Genomic DNA, 16025 nt, shown 5'->3' with positions numbered 1-16025 from the left:
AAAGTGTCACCCTCACTGTAATGGCCTATAAGTGCCTCGGCCATAAATGTGTAAGAAGGCCACCTCTACAAGATAGGATAATCGAGCTCGAGCTCGGGAGGGTAGGCATGCGGGTAGCGGCATGAGCGGGCCAGAGTCTCCACCATAATACGGCGCAGCTCTGCTAGGTTACTCAGGGCAGGTCAGAGGTTCTGGAAGAACATCCGAACAAGCCTTGGGTAAACCGAGTAAGTGACTGGGGTTAGGATGGCTGAAATGCCCCGGCGGTCTATATCCTCGTAGGCAGCCCGTGTCAGGAGGTACCTCGAGAAGAATGAAATGTCGAAGACTGACTCATGCGCCACTCGAAGGCATGAGTATCTCGGCAGCGGTCTGTCAAGAGCTTGGCCCGGTTGTGGACGGGGCGGAGATGGAGAATGTGATGGTGGGTGCTCAGCCTCATCATGAGATAATGAAGATGCAGAGTCAGAAGACTGGAGTCTAGAGTCCGATGAGGACTGAGCTGGATTTATGTCCATAGGAATCTACAGCTGCTTAGGCTCAGGGACCTAAGATGGTCCTGCCTGATGCTCGGGGTGGTCCAGAACATGAGAGGGCTCACCTGGCCCCTCTAATCTGGGCCTGACTCGTTGCCCATGCTGTCGCTTGGCAACAGTCTTTACTCAGGCCATATCCTGAAAAGAACACAACACTTGCAAGATTAGTAATAGATTATAAAGATTTGAAGCACAGTATATTGACACACGTATGTCAAATAAGATAGCCAATACAGAACATGAATCTATGCAAGTGATGATAGAGCGAGATGAACAGTGACATAAAGTGAAGCATGCTAACAAAATAAGTACGAAATGCATCCAATATGGAAAACACAGGCATTGGGCATGTATGAGATAGCATGGAATCACAAAAGAAAGTGTGTGAAGTGTGGGATGCAAGTCTATGAAGTTCGATCGATCACAAAAAATGTGAGATCGATCTCACTGAGATCGATCTGAGATAAGTTCGATCGATCTTGTGTGATCGATCGAAGAAAACTTTGATCGATCGAACTGCTAAGAGTAATTCGAACAGTCACAGATCTGTGACTTTCGTGGCACAAGGGCACCCAAGCAAGCTTGTGGGGCCTTCTCACACATCAACAACAACAAATGGGCCACTTGTTTGGCCACATCAATATCAAAATCTATTTAAAAATGGAAATATATAAAATTATATACATATATATATATACACGTATATACACATATATGGAAAGTTCAAAATATGGCAAGATTGAAGCCTAACAACCTTAGATCTAACATGTGAAGCATCATAATCATTGGATTGAAGATGAAAATCAAGAGAAAAGGGGGGAACACTTACCAAACCGAGAGAGAAGTGGTGGTGCGAAGGAGAGATGAGATCCAGAGATGAGGGAGAGAGATTCAAGCGTCAAGAAAGTCGCCTGAGGGCTCGCCGAAGATGGGAGAGAGATGGGTTGTAGCGGCGAGATGTGGGAGGTTGTTAGATCGATCTAATGACCTAGGGTTTTGTTTTTAAAAACATTTCCCGACAGGTTTGATCGATCAGGGAAAATCTTCGATCGATCGAACAAGATCGATTTTGAAAATGCTGAGATCGATCTCAGTGCACTAAATGACAATTTTTTTTTTTTATTTTTTAAATGAAAATAAAAGTAAAAAGTAAATTAAAAATCTTTTTGAGTTTTAAAAATAAAATAAAATAAAGTAAAGTAAAGTAATATAAAAATAAAAATAAAAATAAAAATAAAAATAAAAATGAAAACAAAGTCAAAATCAAGGTCAATAAGAGATACAGATCGATCAAACTGAGATCGATCGAAAAGGTACTTCGATCGATCGAACAGGTGAAAACCTGCAGAGAAGTTCGAATGATGCACAGAGAAGTTCGAACGATGCACAAAGAAGCCTATTTTCATGGATCTCAAAAATTTTCTATGTGTGGAGTGAAGATCGATCAAAGGGAAATTTTGATCGATCTTGGAGTACTCAGATCAATCGAAAGGAATTTTTGAACGATACATAGAGAGCTGATTTATGCAGGAAATTTTAGATCGATGAGAGCAAAGATTGGATGTAGAGATGGGTGTTCGTTCGATCGATCGAACCTCTTTTGAGATCGATCAAACTTGGATAAAATTCCTATTTTCAGAATGAAAATGCATGCATACTCAATTAAAATCCTAGCCATGCGTATGAATTCCAGAACCTATTTAGACGACGTAAGAATTGAAAGACAAAATAGAAATGAGGGAGGAATAGGGTTGTAAACCCTGCGAAGCATTTACTAGTCTTTAATGTCTCTAGCAAGACGTTGGGATCTTTTAGCTCGGATTAAAGATCTTATAATGCATCCCCTCCTTGACGGGGTGATGAATACTTTGAGTTCCATCCAACAAACGGTTCCCTAAAGAACTTATTGGATGAGGTTCAAAGGAAATTGTTGGTCCCTTGTTAATACGATCTTTGGGCTTCCATGCCCTTTCAAAGCAAGATTTTGGAACATTATTTCTGGAATTCAAGGTTTGTAGCGACCTGGTCATTTGCCTCCTTTCCTTTTTCCTGAAATTTTACGAATAAATTTTTTTCGTTTAATTTTCTTTTCTGAGCTCTATTTCGTGTCGCTTAGTGTCATCTCAAGTGCTCGGAATTGGTTCCTGAGACTCTTTTCCATGGATTGACAACTTCCTTTGAGGACCGAGTCATTTCTGCATTTTCACTTTTCGGACACTATGCGTCTTTCGTCCTTTTCCCTATTTTATTTTTTTCCCTATTCTGTCTTTTTCCCATTTGTCATATTGTTGGTACAACCTCACTTCTCATGCTCGGAGTTGGTTTTTGACTTCATGTGCCTTCATCTTGAGTGGTTTCCTCGAAATACGTATCTTTACTCTTGCAAGAAGTACTTTGGTTGCTCCCGGTGTCCATAGGGGCATGGATGCAAAGTTCTTTGAAATTATTTTTTTTTCTTGCGGTGTTCTTCGTAAATATCTTTTGAAAATATTTTATTTCAGGGGTTTTTAAGAAAATATTTTAGGAAGATATTTTCATTCTGGGCCATAAGTGCAGTTTTCACTTTTTGGAGGGGTTATTGTGCAATTAATGAAAGTTATTGTAAAATATCTTGTTTTGAGCCTGGATCCTCGTACGGGATTCATTTTCACATTTCGTCGAGTTTTGTACTCTTGAAATTTCCTCCTGGTCGATGTTTTCCAGTTTCAGGGTTTCTGGCCCTAGTTTTCGCCAAACTTGTTTTGGGTATAACTTTCTGCTCGGGACTCAGTTTTTGACTCTGTTTCTTCCATTGTTCATATTTTATCATTTTGAATCTTTTTTGTTCACAAAGTTTTGCCATTTGAGCAAGTCTGCTCAAATTTTACTTTTTCGGACCCGGCGGGGCCCGTTTGGGACACTTTTTGAGATTTCTATAAAAGGGGGGTGAGATATTTCATTTTTCATCTTCTCCCCTCTTCATGCACGACCTGGAGCTCCCATGGCAGCCTAAGGGGTGCTGCCATCTTCTCTCTCCTATTTTGGTTCACTTTTCCTTGATGGAAAGTATTCGGCCTTAACGTTTGTTGTTCCTCTCGCCTTGCTCTACCTTTCCCCCTTATTAGAATTCAGTTTTGACCATTTCTTGAGTTTGGTTTTGAGGTAAAGTTATGATTTTGATGGGGCTTTCATGGGGGTTATGTTCACGGCGTTGTCCCCGACAAAACCTAGTAGTTTCGTCGGATTCGGAGCCGTTCCATTTTGATGGCATTTGAGTTTTTCATCTCAAATTGAGGTTGGAGATGTTTTAGGTTTAAATTCTTGTTATATAGCATGCTTGTGATGCTTATACTACTTGTTTGCATGATTAAATATAAAAATCTAGAGATTTTATTATTTATTTTTCTTGTACGGTATCTAATTTTCCCGGTTGCTCATGACTTGGTTTAAACATGTAGCATGATTTTATATTGCCCCTTGATATGCTCATTGTCGTGTATTAAAATTGGAACATTTGAATAAGTATTAAAGATTTTATTTAATATTTATCTTAGGTGAAAGATTAATTCACATGGCCTTAACTAGTTTAAAATCAATATGTGTTAGCATATTAAATTAGGCCTTAGTATGCTCTCCAACATAGTTGAATTTGAAAGTGATTGGAGGTGTTTTGAAAATTACTAATTATTAATTAATTTGCCCCGAGTGCACTATTCACTCTATTTAAATTCCGACTTGATATTCTTGATTTACATGCCATATAGCTTCACATATATTTGATTTAGAATATTCGGTTAGGTCTTGAAACCTTTTATTTAATTAAATTCCATATTTAAGATTTAATCCTCATGGTGATATACAACTTGGAATTGTATTGTGGCATGCTAGACAATTAAGTTTTGGTATGGTTGTTCACATGTATTAAATTGGGATTTATTGCATGAGAATTGCAACTTTTGTTTTATATTTAACTTTAGTGAAAGTTTAATTCACATGGTCTTAAATTGAATGAAATAAGCTTGTAATGTGATATTACATTAGTCCTTGGCATATTCTCTAAGATATGTTAAATTGAGAGCATTTGGCTAAGTTTAAAAATCTAGAGATTTTAATTAAAAGAATTAATTAAAATCTATTTTGTGGTCCCATTAGCTTAATTAAGGTTTTAACTTGATATTTGTATTGGACATGACTTGTTTACTAGTATATATTAATTTTGGACTATTAGAAGTTGTTTTAGAACCTTGGTAATTAAATTAGCATGATTTAATTAAAGTTCTACTTCGTTGTTCTAACAACCTAACTGAGTTTTAGAATGGATATAGGTGATGATCATACCATGTCCTTTAACATGTATTAAATTGAGGTTATTTGGAATTGAATCGGAATCTAGAGAATTTAATTGTGTTTATCTATTTAAATTCTTTCAATTTGCTCCATGATCTAGTTGTGTTTTAGAAGTGGTTTCTATATTCAAATCATGGACTTAGACTTGTTGTATATTCATTTGGTTATGTTTTGAACATTGGATAATATAGTTACTATGTTTGTATTCGTGATAATATGTTTTCCTTATTGAACATATTGTTGCATTGTGTAATGATTTGCACACTTCGTGTTTAACATCTTTCATGCATAGCGTGTAACGAATCGCACACTGAAGATTCGACATTCATCATATCATATTAGTTGTGGATTTAGAGCATGTATTGTATAGGTTTCCAAATTTGGTTGTGCTTAGTAGATAGTTGATTATCTTGCATATTCCTGTTGATATATGCGTTGTTGCACAACTTGTTGATTTTGGAAACTTGGGGATGTCGTTGTTTGACTATGGCTAGGACGTGGTTCTAGTACGGGGGATAGTCCCTCTATATGGTCTAGTGGGCACATAGGGAGGTTACCCATGGGCTAGTAACCCTAAAGTAACTATGTTGTCGGTCTGATCCGGCGTGACGTCGGAGTATCCACTTTGTTTGATTTCGCATTTCATTTTCAAGTTGATAACTAGATGATGTTGTAACTTGTTGTTTCTTATTTTTCGTTCCATTTTAAGTTACCGGATGTTAACTTTGCGAAATTATGCTTTATGCGTTGTATTGGAAGTTCCAATGTTGGTTAAATTGCATCGATATTGAAAATCGTGTTTTAACGTTCTAATAAAGCTTAGGATTGATCATATTGATTCATTTATAACATAGACGTTAGGTGGAATGAACCACTACTATTATTTTGTGCTTTAGATTCTAAGTTGATGGCTTTAAGAACTTAAACCTTGTTGCATTGTATAACATGCTCTTTTGTTGTTGAATTGCATGGATAATGTGATTCTTGTTAACTTGTATTCAAATATGCTTTTGTCATGTTATATGGATTACTCTAGACCTAGTTCAATTGTATTGAAAATGTAATTCATGTTAATCTATGCTCAAGCATTCTTCTTGTCGTGTTCTTTGGATTATCCCAACCATGATTCGTTTCATACACGTATGTATATCATGATTCTTGTTGCTTAGACTCTAAGGTAGCTTAGGATGCTCCCCGAGTCTCACTTGGACATAGACGTTAGGTGGCATGAGCCCCTTTAACATGTTTCACCTTAAGGTGATAAATTTGTAAAATGCTAGGTCGATGCATGCTCATCTCCTACGAGTAGCTTTATGTTACTCACCCCTACGATACTGGGGCATATTTTAGGTACGAAGACTTGGTTCGTGAAGCCTAGCATTCCTTGGATGTCGAGTAGCTTTTAAGTTTCCATTTCATGCAAATGTTAGCATGAAATGTCATTTTGTAGACTTATATGTCAAAATATGTATGTTTTATTCCATGTATGTAATGTGTACTTAAGTACACTCCTTTCAATGTATTTGATATGTATGAGATGAGGTCGGAGGCCAATAACATGTATATTGTATTCTATGCAACTTTTTAACTTCATGAAATGTTATGAAAAACTTGAAAAATCGCAAGTCATTGCTTCACCACGGTTGCATCGGGTGTGGGAATTCCATTTTCATTCTTTTATAGGGTCTTATTAATCTTGTATGAAGTGTGGCCAAGGGCCAAATGGTTATTTGATCCTGTTTTGCATTTTTGGATTCCATGTTTTCCATTCCAAGTCCATTTTTGCCTTTTTGCCCGTTGGGGGTCGGATTTTGTATCCGCTATATTTTTAAGCCATGGACCATTGTAGCGCATCTAAATAGGTAAGTTATGTTTGTGTGCATAGTCGTTTCTGGGCAAAACCTCATCGTTTGTGTTTTGAGCCTCTTGTGAATTCATTTCACATTTTTTTTTGCATATTCTGATCTAGGGCCTTTATGGACCTTTCATCTCAGTTTTATTTTCTTCTTTCGACATGGTCGCTTAGAAAACGTGATTTTAAGGGGGGTTTCTTTTTCGTGTTTTTTCAGAAAAAAGGTCGTCTTGGTATCGGAAATCGCCTACGAAGTTCAGTTCTCAGTTTTCAAAATAGCAGCTTTTTGGACCTCCATGACTAGATTTCATGGAGGGGCATTTCGGGCATTCTACATTGCATTTTTTTTGAATTCTCTCACGATTCACGTAGGAAACTCATTTTTGAGGGGGGTTTCTTCTTTGTTTTTTTGCAAAAAAGTTCATCTAGGCCTCCAAATTCAGCCTCTGTTCTGTCTTTTTTCTGAAAAAAATCACATAGCAGCTTTTGGGCTGTTGCTGGCAGCCATGTGTGCACCGGCGCACGCGCAGCGTGCATGGGCGTGCGCATGGGGCTGTCGTGGCCCCTCATCGGGCCACCGCGACGTCATTTCTTCTTTTGCGCTTTTCTCCTTCGTCCGGACTCCGATTCAAGTGAATTTTTTTTTGAACTTGACTAATTTTTCACTGTCTTTCCAACGGTGTGCTCGGTTGCACCCGGTTCTTCCTGGATAATTACCAGTTTACCCTTTTTGCTTTAAGTGCTCATTTTTTTTCGTCATGCCGTTTTTCCTTCGTTCGGACTCCGAATCATGCGATTCTTGAGTCCATCTTGATTAGTTTTTCGTTGTCCTTCCAGCGGTGTGCTCGGTGGCACCCGAATCTATAGTTTTCAGAAATGACTATTTTGCCCCTGGGGGCTTATTTGTTATATTTTCGATCTTTTGCTTCCGCATCAGTTCTTGTTGAGTTTTATGACCTTATGGAAGGTCACTTTGACTTCTTTGAGTCTTGTTTTTTGTTTTCGCTTCTGCATTTGAATCCGTTATCGGATCATCCTTACGGTTCATCACAGGACACGCTGGCCTAAAAACCAGGGTTATCACTGGTGGTATCAGAGCGTCCGGGTTTGAATACCTTGGACGACCGGTTTTGGGTGCATATCATGCTCACGTTGTTTTGCTTTGATGTGTCATTTATATCTTAATAACATGCCTTGTTTGATAACATGTTTTGTATAATAACCTGTTCACATGTTCAGGTGTTTTGAGACATCTATCATTGGTTGAACATGCTTTTGTGTATATATGCTTCCTGATAACATATTCTGTGTCACTATCATGTTCTGGTGTGATAACATGTCTGCGTGTTTCTTGATAACATGTTTGATTTGATAACATGCCTATTTGCTTATGTGGCAACTTGTTTACTACTTGTGTGAGTGGATAGTTATGCTATGTTGCATGCTACTTGTTTACTTTATGTTAGGTTTTTGCATTGTCTCTTAGGATCTGCCGTATCCCTTGGATGCGTTCTTGTTTCACGAGTTTCTTCCTTGGATAGGAGAAATTCATTCTGTGAGGACCCATGTAGGGAACCTTCTTGTCTGTTCTGTTGGTTGATGCGAGTGAGGCTCATGTAAGCGTAGACGACTGTGATTAATTTCCTTTTCCATGTCTGGTGGAGTGAGACGTGGGCCAAGGAGGCATCGTTTCATTTCCTTTTCCATCGTGGCTTTTAGATTTAAGGCCTTAAGCATAATGGTGCCAGTGTCATTGTTGTCAGAGTTTTGGGATTAGCTACCCCAACTCTCGCAGATGCCTGGTTCCCGCGGTGCTTCTGGTAATGATCATTTTCAACATTGATGTCATCCGTATCAATAGGTTTCTCAGAGTTGACCTGGTTGGGGCATGTTATGAACTAGTGCCTTATACAGTCATGCTACCTTGCTGACGAGTAAGTGTGGGCGGGTTCTGGTCACTGTTCGTACTACCTTGTCACTCTCTTCTTTCACTGTGTTTGACGTTTGGTTTTCTTGGGATTCTCTCGGTGGTTGACGTTGAGTTAACGTGCCGGTTCGTATGAGGTGTTGTCTCAGTTCATGGTTTCGCATTCCTTCGGTTGATCTTTAGACTTCAGGATTTGTCCTTCAGTGCGTTGTGAGCTATCCTTTGATTTGACCTTTTGTTCGGTCATTATTCTGTTCTCTCTGGTATGTTCCTAATTTCGGGGACGAAATTCCTTTAAGGAGGGTAGGTTGTAACGACCCGGTCATTTGCCTCATTTCCTTTTTCCTGAAATTTTACAAATGAATTTTTTTCGTTTAATTTTCTTTTTTAAGCTTTATTTCGTGTTGCTTAGTGTCATCTCAAGTGCTCAGAATTGGTTCCTGAGACTCTTTTCCATGGATTGACAACTTCCTTTGAGGACCGAGTCATTTCTGCATTTTCACTTTTCGGACACTATGCGTCTTTCGTCCTTTTCCCTATTTCGTTTTTTTCCCTATTTTGTCTTTTCCCCATTTGTCACATTGTTGGCACAACCTCACTTCTCATGCTCGGAGTTGGTTTTTGACTTCACGTGCCTTCATCTTGAGTGGTTTCCTCGAAATACGTATCTTTACTTTTGCAAGAAAGTACTCTGGTTGCTCCCGGTGTCCATAGGGGCATGGATGCAAAGTTCTTTGAAATTATTTTCTTTTCTTGGGGTGTTTTTCATAAATATCTTTTGAAGATATTTTATTTCAGTGGTTTTTAAGAAAATATTTTAGGAAGATATTTTCATTCTGGACCATAAGTGCAGTTTTCACTTTTTGGAGGGGCCATTGTGGAATTAATGAAAGTTATTGCAAAATGTCTTGTTTTGAGCCTGGATCCTCGTATGGGATTCATTTTCACATTTCGTCAAGTTTCGTACTCTTGGAATTTCCTCCTAGTCGATGTTTTCCAGTTTCAGGTTTCTGGCCCCAGTTTTCACCAAACTTGTTTTGGGCATAACTTTTTGCTCGGGACTCGATTTTTGACACCGTTTCTTCCGTTGTTCATATTTTATCATTTTAAATCTTTTTCGTTCACAAAGTTTTGCCATTTGAGCGCGTCTGCTCAAATTTTACTTTTTCAGACCTGGTAGGGCCCGTTCGGGGCACTTTTTGAGATTTCTATAAAAGGGGGGTGAGATATTTCATTTTTCATCTTCTCCCCTCTTCATGCACGACCTGGAGCTCCCGTGGCAGCCCAAGGGGTGCTGCCATCTTCTCTCTCCTCTTTTGGTTCACTTTTCCTTGATGGAAAGTCTTCGGCCTTAACGTTTGTTGTTCCCCTCGCCGTGCCCTACCTTTCCCCCTTATTAGAATTCAGTTTTGACCATTTCTTGAGTTTGGTTTTGAGGTAAAGTTATGATTTTGATGGGGCTTTCATTGGGGTTATGTTCACGGCGTTGTCCCCGACAAAACCTAGTAGTTTCGTCGGATTCAGAGCCATTCCATTTTGATGGCATTTGAGATTTTTATCTCAAATAGAGGTAGGAGATGTTTTAGGTTTAAATTCTTGTTATATAGCATGCTTGTGATGCTTATACTACTTGTTTGCATGATTAAATATAAAAATCTAGAGATTTTATTATTTATTTTTCTTGTACGGGATCTAATTTTCCCGATTGGTCATGACTTTGTTTAAACATGTAGCATGATTTTATATTGCCTCTTGATATGCTCATTGTCGTGTATTAAAATTGGAACATTTGAATAAGTATTAAAGATTTTATTTAATATTTATCTTAGGTGAAAGATTAATTCACATGGCCTTAACTAGTTTAAAATCAATATGTGTTAGCATATTAAATTAGGCCTTAGCATGCTCTCCAACATAGTTGAATTTGAAAGTTATTGGAGGTGTTTTGAAAATTACTAATTATTAATTAATTTGATTAATTAATTTGCCCTGAGTGCACTATTCACTCTATTTAAATTCCGACTTGATATTCTTGATTTACATGCCATATAGCTTCACATATATTTGATTTAGAATATTCGGTTAGGTCTTGAAACCTTTTATTTAATTAAATTCCATATTTAAGATTTAATCCTCATGGTGATATACAACTTGGAATTGTATTGTGGCATACTAGACAATTAAGTTTTGGTATGGCTGTTCACATGTATTAAATTGGGATTTATTGCATGAGAATTGCAACTTTTGTTTTATATTTAACTTTAGTGAAAGTTTAATTTACATGGTCTTAAATTGAATGACATAAGCTTGTAATGTGATATTACATTAGTCCTTGGCATATTCTCTAAGATATGTTAAATTGAGAGTATTTGGCTAAGTTTAAAAATCTAGAGATTTTAATTAAAAGAATTAATTAAAATCTATTTTGTGGTCCCATTAGCTTAATTAAGGTTTTAACTTGATATTTGTATTGGCCATGACTTGTTTACTAGTATATATTAATTTTGGACTATTAGAAGTTGTTTTACAACCTTGGTAATTAAATTAGCATGTTTTAATTAAAGTTTTACTTTGTTGTTCCAACAACCTAACTGAGTTTTAGAATGGGTATAGGTGATGACCATACCATGTCCTTTAACATGTATTAAATTAAGGTTATTTGGAATTGAATCGGAATCTAGAGAATAAAATTGTGTTTATCTATTTAAATTCTTTCAATTTGCTCCATGATCTAGTTGTGTTTTAGAAGTGGTTTCTATATTCAAATCATGGACTTAGACTTGTTGTATATTCATTTGGTTATGTTTTAAACATTGGATAACATAGTTGCTATGTTTGTATTCGTGATAATATGTTTTCCTTATTGAACATATTGTTGCATTGTGTAATGATTTGCACACTTCGTGTTTAACATCTTTCATGCATAGCGTGTAACGAATCGCACACTGAAGATTCGACATTCATCATATCATATTAGTTGTGGATTTGGAGCATGTATTGTATATATTTCCAAATTTGGTTGTGCTTAGTAGATAGTAGATATCTTGCATATTCCTGTTGATATATGCGTTGTTGCACAACTTGTTGATTTTGGAAACTTGGGGATGTCGTTGTTTGACTATGATTAGGACGTGGTTCTAGTACGGGGGATAGTCCCTCTATATGGTCTAGTGCGCACATAGGGAGGTTACCCATGGGCTAGTAACCCTAAAGTAACTATGTTGTCGGTCTGATCCGGCGTGACGTCGGAGTATCCACTTTGTTTGATTTCGCATTTCATTTTTAAGTTGATAACTAGATGATGTTGTAACTTGTTGTTTCTTATTTGTCGTTCCATTTTAAGTTACAGGATGTTAACTTTACGAAATTATGCTTTATGCTTTGTATTGGAAGTTCCAATGTTGGTTAAATTGCATCGACATTGAAAATCGTGTTTTAACGTTCTAATAAAGCTTATGATTGATCATATTGATTCATTTATAACATAGACGTTAGGTGGCATGAACCACTACTGTTATTTTGTGCTTTAGATTCTAAGTTGATGGCTTTGAGAACTTAAACCTTGTTGCATTGTATAACATGCTCTTTTGTTGTTGAATTGCATGGATAATGTGATTCTTGTTAACTTGTATTCAAATATGCTTTTGTCATGTTGTATGGATTACTCTAGACCTAGTTCAATTGTATTGAAAATGTAATTCATGTTAATCTATGCTCAAGCATTCTTTTTGTCGTGTTCTTTGGATTATCCCAACCATGATTCGTTTCATACACGTATGTATATCATGATTCTTGTTGCATTTTTGGATTCCATGTTTTCCATTCCAAGTCCATTTTTGCCTTTTTGCCCGTTGGGGGGTCGGATTTTGTATCGGCTATATTTTTAAGCCATGGACCATTGTAGTGCGTCTAAATAGGTAAGTTACGTTTGCGTGCATAGTCGTTTCTGAGCAAAACCTCATCGTTTGTGTTTTGAGCCTCTTTTGGAATTCATTTCGCATTTTTTTTTTTGCATATTCTGATCTAGGGGCATTATGGACCTTTCACCTCAGTTTTATTTTCTTCTTTCAATATGGTCGCTTAGAAAACGTGATTTTAAGGGGGGTTTCTTTTTCGTGTTTTTCCAGAAAAAGGTCGTCTTGGTATCGGAAATCGCCTACGAAGTTCAGTTCTCAGTTTTCAAAATAGCAGCTTTTTGGACCTCCATGACCAGATTTTATGGAGGGGCATTTCGGGCATTCTACATTACATTTTTTTTGAATTCTCTCACTAGTCACGTAGGAAACTCATTTTTGAGGGGGGTTTCTTCTTTGTGTTTTTGCAAAAAAGTTTATTTAGGCCTCCAAATTCAGCCTCTGTTCTGTCTTTTTTTTTGAAAAAAATCACATAGCAGCTTTTGGGCTACTGCTGGCAGCCATGTGTGCACTGGCGCGCGCGCGATGTGCATGGGCGCGAGCATGGGTGTGTGCATGGGGTTGTCGTGGCCCCTCGTCGAGCGGCCGCGACGTCATTTATTCTTTTGGGCTTTTCTCCTTCATCCGGACTCTAATTCAAATGAATTTTTTTTAAAACTTGACTAATTTTTCGCTATCTTTCCAACGGTGTGCTCGGTTGCACCCGGTTCTTCTTGGATAATTATCAGTTTACCCTTTTTGCTTTAAGTGCTCGTTTTTCTTCGTCATGCCGTTTCTCATTCGTTTGGACTCCGAATCATGCGATTCTTGAGTCCATCTTGATTAGTTTTTCATTGTCCTTCCAGCGGTGTGCTCGGTGGCACCCGAATCTACAGTTTTTAGAAATGACTATTTTGCCCCTGGGGGCTTATTTGTCATATTTTCGATCTTTTGCTTCTGCATCAGTTCTTGTTGAGTTCCACGACCTCATGGAAGGTCACTTTGACTTCTTAGAGTCTTGTTTTCTGTTTTTGTTTTCGCATTCGGATCCGTTATCGGATCATCCTTACGGTTCATCACAGGACACGTTGGCCTAAAAACCAGGGTCGTCACAAGGTTGAAGATGAACTTTTTGAAATTTTGGTTTCAAGCAAAGACTCTATTCTTGCACATTCATTGTCTAGGCATTTTCTACAACATTTACTTCTTCATGCTTGTCAAATGAATTTGGGGTTGGATTGAAGATATTCAACTTCACCTTCATATGTCCAAATAAGATTTTCATTACCCCCGTTCTACAATTAATGTTGGCATTTGAGGTTACCAAGAAAGGACGGCCAAGGATAACAGGAATTTGGCTCTTGGGATTTGGAACTGGTTCTGTGTTAATGACAACGAAATCGACGGAGAAGAAGAATTTATCAATTTTAATCAAGACGTCCTTAATGATACCCTTAGGCTTTTTGATGGATCGGTCGGCAAGTTGTAAAACCACCGACGTCGGTTTCAAGTCTCCTAAGCCTAGTTTGACATATACCGAGTATGGAAGAAGATTAACACTTGCTCCTAAGTCTAGAAGAGCCCAATTAATGACATGATCACCAATGATGCAAGAAGTAGTAGGTGAACCGGGGTCCTTAAACTTTGGGAGTGTGTTATGTTGCAAGATTGAGCTCACTTGCTCGGTCAAGACCACTTTCCTAGGTGCTTGGCTTTCGTTCTTTTTCTTTTGGGTGCAAAGATCTTTTAAGAACTTGGCATAAACCGGAATTTGCTTAATTGCATCCAAAAGTGGAAGATTAATCTTCACTTGCCTAAACATTTCAATGATTTCATTTGTCTTGGTCTTTTGCTTATCAAGATAAATAGATTCTTTCAAGGCATCTAGAAATGGAGCTCTAGGCTCAAAAGCTTTTTCAAAACTTTCATTTGAAGAATTTTCAACACAAGAATTTTTAAGATCCTTTTTCAAGGCTTTGTTCACTTCATCTTCCAAATTAATTTTTAACTCACTTTTCAAATCACTTTTTAACACTTTCTCATTTGAATGATCATGCACATGCAATGAAGGAGGAATAGGATGAGAAACGGGACGGGTGTCAACTTTTGGTTGCATTGGTTCACTCTCTTCATTGGGAATACCTACTTGGTTGTCAATTACCTTCCCACTTCTCAAAGTTGTCACCGTATTGATATGTTCAATTGTGTGCCCTTCTGAGAAGGAATGAGTCTCCATAACACATTGTTGCTTTGGTGGGGCATTCAAAGGCATTTTCCCCTTCTCTCTAGCATTTGAGGTACTAGTTATTTGCTCGACTTGGGTTTCTGGCTTAGCAATGGATTAAGAATGGGAATGAAGCAATTGAGTGTTTGCCTCTAGAGTGCCTAAAGCGGTCAAAACTTTCTCTTTAAAGGTGGGACTCCTAGAGTTTCCTTAAGAAAATGATTAGTTAGGAAAATGAGAATTAGAAAATTGATTGCTATGTGATTGAAATGATGATGACTTAAATCCTTGGGAACCTTGGCTTTGCATTGGTGGGGGAACATACTTCCCTTAAAAACCACCTTGGGGAAGGTTTGAGCCTTCCCCTTGGCTTTTCTAAGAAAATTTTGGATGGTTCCTCTAACTCGAATTATAATGAGTGCTATAGGGATTATTCCCTTGATGAACAAATGTAGCATTGACTTACTCATGGGGCTCATTTTACACATGTCTATGGGGACAATTGGAAGTAGAATGCAAGACACTTGAATAAGTCATGCACGATGATGAATATGAGTAGGGGAGGAAGATATTTGATTCACCGAATTTTGGTTGATCAAAAATTGATCAAACCTTTGAGATTAGGATTTCATCTCGGCGGCTATGTCATTGGAGTTGTCAACTTGATACAAGCCAACATTCTTCCTTCCACCTAGGTTTCTACCATTTTTAGAAGATAAAGACCTATGCATTGAATTCTCACTCATGCTTTCATACAATTGTCACACATCATTTTCATGCTTGTTAAGATAAGAACCACCCATGGATGCATCAACTGTACCCTTTTGATTATCCGGTAAACTTTCAAAGAAATATTGAACTAGTTACCACTTAGGTATGTCATGGTGAGGGCACTTTCTAAGCAAGTCATTAAACCTTTCCCATGCCTCATGAAACATTTCCCCATCCCCTTGAGAAAATTCTCTAATTGAAGTTCTCATGGCATTGGTCTTAGAAACCAGATAGTACTTTTTCAAGAACTCTTGTTGCATTTCCGCCCAAGAAGTTATCAAAAAAGGCCTAAGATTGTTGAACCAATATTTTGCCTTATCTTTAAGGGTAAAAGGAAAATTTTTGAGTCTTAACACTTCTTCCGGCATGTCCGTGTATTTCACGTTGGAACACACTTCAAGAAACTCATCCAACTGCTTATAGGGTTCTTCACTAGGAAGTCCATGATAGTTTGGAAGCATTTAAATAGTTTGTGGTTTAATTTCATAGTGATGTG

At 37.7% G+C, this 16025-nt stretch overlaps 1 pseudogene; it reads left to right on the top strand.

Moving 5' to 3' along the window:
- The first annotated feature begins 15634 nt into the window (after nucleotides 1-15634).
- Nucleotides 15635-15733, top strand: LOC132272052 (small nucleolar RNA R71; annotated as a pseudogene).
- Nucleotides 15734-16025: the final 292 nt, after the last annotated feature.

This window comes from Cornus florida, unplaced genomic scaffold (genome assembly GCF_030987335.1).
Source record: "Cornus florida cultivar Cherokee Brave unplaced genomic scaffold, ASM3098733v1 CherokeeBrave_3.0.0_Hap2_Chr08, whole genome shotgun sequence".
Lineage (NCBI taxonomy): Eukaryota > Viridiplantae > Streptophyta > Magnoliopsida > Cornales > Cornaceae > Cornus > Cornus florida.
The sequence above is the reverse complement of the archived record's forward strand: the minus strand, read 5'-3'. Positions and strand labels throughout refer to the sequence as shown.